Consider the following 4,700-nt stretch of genomic DNA (forward strand, 5'->3'; position numbering starts at 1 on the left):
TTCACATATACAATTCACCCATTTAAAGTGTACATATCAATGGTGTTTAGTATATTCACAGAGTTATGCAACCATCATCACAATCAATTTTAGAACATCTCATCACCCCCAAAAGAAACACTGTCGCCCTGCCCGGTTTGGCTCAGTGGATAGAGCATCAGCCTGCGGACTGAGGGGTCCCGGGTTCGATTCCGGTCAAGGGCATGTACCTTGGTTGCAGGCACATCCCCAGTGGGGGGTGTGCAGGAGGCAGCTGATCGATGTTTCTCTCTCATCGATGCTTCTAACTCTCTATCCCTCTCCCTTCCTCTCTGTAAAAAAATCAATAAAATATATTAAAAAAAAAAAAAGAAACACTGTCACCTAGGCAACCACTAGCCCTATGCAACCCCTAATCTATTTTCTGTCTCAATGGATTTGCCTATTCTGGACATTTCATATGGAATCATACAATATGCAGATTCTTTTGAGAGTATTACAGATGTTTCCCTTCCCCCTCCCCCCACTGCCCCCTCCACCTGGTTCATACCCAGCCCCAGGCCTTCACCACCCTATTGTCTGTGTCCATAGGTAATGCATATATGCATATAAAATCTTTGGTTAATCTCTTCTCGTCCCCCTCTTCCCCTTCCCTCTGAGATTGGTCAGTCTGCTCCATGTTTCCATGTCTCTGATTCTATTTTATTCACCAGTTTATTTTGTTCATTAGATTTCTTTTTCATTTATTTTGATTTTTAGATTTAATTGTTGATAGGTATGGTATGTATGTATTGCCATTTTATTGTTCATATTTCTTCTTCTCCTCCTTCTTCTTCTTTTTCTTCTTCCTTTTCTTAAAGAACCAGAGGCCCAGTGCACAAAATTCGTGCACTTGGGGGGGTGGGGGGATCCTCAGCCCGGCCTGCATCCTCTTGCAGTCCAGGAACCCTTGCCGGCAGTTGGACATCCTTAGTGCTGCCGCGGAAGCGGAAGAGGCTCCTGCCACTGCCACTGTGCTCACCAGCCGTGAGCCCGGCTTCTGGCTGAGCGGTGCTCCCCCTGTGGGAGTGCACTGACCACCAGGGGGCAGCTCCTGCGTTGAGCGTCTGCCCTCTGGTGGTCAGTGTGCATCATAGCGACTGGTTGTTCCGCTGTTCGGTTGATTTGCATATTAGCCTTTTATTATATAGGATACCATTCAAGATTTCATGTAATATTGGTTTGGTGGTGATAAACTTCTTTAGCTTTTTCTTGTCTGTGAAGCTATCTGACCTTCAATTCTAAATGCTAGCTTTACTGGGTAGAGTAATCTTGGTTGTAGATCCTTGTTATTCATCACTTTGAATATTTCTTGCTACTCCCTTCTGTCCTGCAAAATTTCTGTCGAGAAATCAGCTGACAGTCGTATGGGCACTCCCTTGTAGGTAACTAACTGCTTTTCTCTTGCTGCTTTTAAGAGTCTCTCTTTGTCTTTAACCCTTAGCATTTTAATTATGATGTGTCTTGGTGTGGGCTTCTTTGGGCTCCTCTTATTTGGGACTCTGAGCTTCCTAGACTTGTAAGTCTATTTCTTTAACCATGTAGGGGTTATTTTTTCAAGTAGGTTTTTAATATCTTACCCTCTCTCTTCTCCTTCTGGCACCCTCATAATGTGAATATTGGTACTCTGAAAGTTGTCCCAGAGGCTCTTTACACTATCTTCATATTTTTTTACTTTTTCTTTTTGCTCTTCTGATTGGGTGATTTTTACTTCCTCATATTCCAACTCATTGATTTGATTCTCAGAATCCTCTATTCTACTGTTGAATCACTGTAAATTATTCTTTATTTCAGTTAATGTATACTTAATTTCTAACTGGTCCTTTTTCATGTCTTTGTTCTCACTAAGATTCTTAAACGTCTCACTAATTGCCTTGAAGCTTTCATTAAGATATTTGAGCAACCTTATAACCATTGTTTTGAACTCTGTATCCAGTAGTTTGCTTGCTTCCATTTCTTTCATTTGTGAGATGTTTCTTTGTTTCCACACTTTGGCTGCTTCATTGTGTTTGTTTCTATGTATTAGGTAGAGCTGCTTTGTTTCCTGGAATTGGTAGAATGGCCTTGTGTAGTAGGTGTCTTGTAAAGCCGAGTGGCTCAGCCTCCCCAGTCACCTAAACTGGGCCCTCTAGGTGCACCCCTGTGTAGGCTGTGTTCACAGTCTTGTAGTTGAGCCTTGATTACTGTTGATGTCACTGGGAGGAAGTTACCTCCAGACCAATTGGCTATGAGGACTAGCTGTGACTACAGTGGAAGAGCTGCTGTGCAGGAGATACCCCTATGAAGCATGACTTGCTTCAGTAGGGCTTTGGTACTCACTGAGTCTGCCCCTTGAGTGTGTCGCTTGTGGATGTGTAGAGTTGTAATCTGGTATGGTCTGAAGCTATCCACCAGGTGCACTGGCTCTGGGGCCTCCTGGGAGGTGCAAAGTCAGCGACTGCCTGTGGCAACCCAGCAGGAGCTACAGAGCAATCTGCAGATGGCTGCTACTTGTATTGGGCTTGGAAGTACTCAGGTGAGGCCCAGCTGTGAAACAAGGGGTCCCCAGTATGATTTCTGCTCAGGGCACATGCCTGGGTTGCGGGCTCCATCATCAGTAGAGGGTGTGCAGGAGGCAGCCAATTGATGTCTCTCTCTCTTGTCAATGTTCCTATGGGACAAGTCATTCATATGGAAAAGCTGCTGCAAACAGCTTGGGTGGGGCTGCAAATTGGATTGGGTGGGGTCTCAGGGAATCAATCACCAGGGTGGAGCGAACAGTGAGGCCACGCTGATGGAAACTCAAATATAGCTCTGCAACAGAGGAGGTCCCAGCACAGGAACAATGACCTCTGGGAGCACACTCTCCTCTCCCCCACTCCCTCCCCCATCTGGGAGAAAGCTGCCTCTGATTTCCTGCCCCGAAGCCAGACAATCCAGTTTCTCCCTGTATGTCCCTGGATCCCCCAAAGCAGCTTCTCGGCACTGGAGCTCAGAGGAAGTGGCACTGTGTAAGTTCACGCACCAGCCCTTTAAGAGGACTGCCTGGGGCTCCAGGAGCCTCCATGTCACTTAGCCATAATCCCTGCTGGTTTTTATAGCCCAAAATTATGGGGACTTCTCTTCCCAGTTCTGGAACCCTGTGCTGGTGGGCTGGTATGCAGCTGAGACCCCTTGCTCCTCACAGGAGGCCTCTGTAGCTGAAATACCTCTCCTAAATAAAAAACAGCCACACTGGATGTTGGACTAGCCTGTTCCGCGCCTCCACCCTTCCTACCAGTCTCAATGTGCTTTCTTCTTTACTTCTCTAGTTGTATGACTTACTTTCAGCCAGATTTCAGGCATTTCTGAATTATGGTTTTTCTGTATTTTAGTTGTAATTTTGATGTGGTTGTGGGAGGCAGCAAGTACCAATGTTTACCTACACTGCCATCTTGATTCTCCTCCTATTAAGAGTCGCAGCTTCTTTCATTTAACGTAATTTTTTCAAGTTTCATCTATGCTGTAGCATATATCAGTACTTCATTTCTTTTTATTGCCAAATAATATTCCATTATATGAACATACAACATTTTCTTTACCCATTCATCATTTGATGGACTTTGGGAGTTGTTTCCACTTTTCAGCTATTATGAATAATGCTGTGAAGGATAAAAGAATTTGCCACCCAAAAACATGCCTCTTTGGATTCTTTTGAACTGAAGATAATTGAGAAGAAGCAGATAAAATAAAAAAATAAAAAAATTCTCTGCCCTCCCCCTATTTGCCTAACAGCAGGATATAGATTTATACATAAGTTAATCACTAACAACTCTAAACCTTTATCAGCCCAGACACAATACCAGAGGACTTCACATAGCAAACCTGACTAGATGTTATCTTCCCTTAGTCCCCCATATATTTGCCATCCTACAATCTGCCTCCCCTAGATAATCAAGGTCCTTTCCTTTATCTTGTCATTTCTCTAAAATATTTGTCCCTTTGATAAAATGCTATATAAGCCCAAGTTTTAACTAAACTTTTGAGTCACTATATAGATATCTACATGTTCATAAATGTCTATTTGTTTTTCTCTTGTTAACCTGTCTTTTGTTGCAGAGGCCCTCCCCCCAAGAACCTAGAAGGGTAGAAGAAAAAAATATTTACACACACAAACACACACACATGCACACAATGTGTGACTATGTTTTCATTTCTCTTGGGTATATACCTGGGTTATAGGATAGCTAGCTCTATGCTTAATATTTTGTGGAATTGCCACGTTGATTTTCAAAGTGGTTGCACCATTTCCATTCCTACTAGTAGTTTATGAGAATTCCATTTTTTCCACATTCTCACTAAGAGTTGTTGTTATATGTCTTTTTGATAGTAGCCATCCTAATGGGTATGAAGTGATATCTTATTGGGGTTTTGATTTGCATTTCCCTGATGACTAAGGATGTTGAGGACCTTTCCATGTGCTTATTGGCCATTCATATATCCTCTTTGGAGAAGTGTACATTCAGGTTCTTTGTCCATTTTTTCTTTTTGCATTTTTAATATATTTTTATTGCTTTCAGAGAGGAAGGAAGAGGGAGAGAGAAACATCAATGATAATTATGAGAGAATCATCAACCGGCTGCCTTCTGCGGACTGGTGCAATTATTACTAACTAGAGGCCCAGTGCATGAAATTCATGCACTGGGGGGGGGGGGGGCCGCCAC

This window comes from Myotis brandtii, unplaced genomic scaffold, assembly GCF_000412655.1.
Source record: "Myotis brandtii unplaced genomic scaffold, ASM41265v1 scaffold517, whole genome shotgun sequence".
NCBI classification, from domain to species: Eukaryota; Metazoa; Chordata; class Mammalia; order Chiroptera; family Vespertilionidae; genus Myotis; species Myotis brandtii.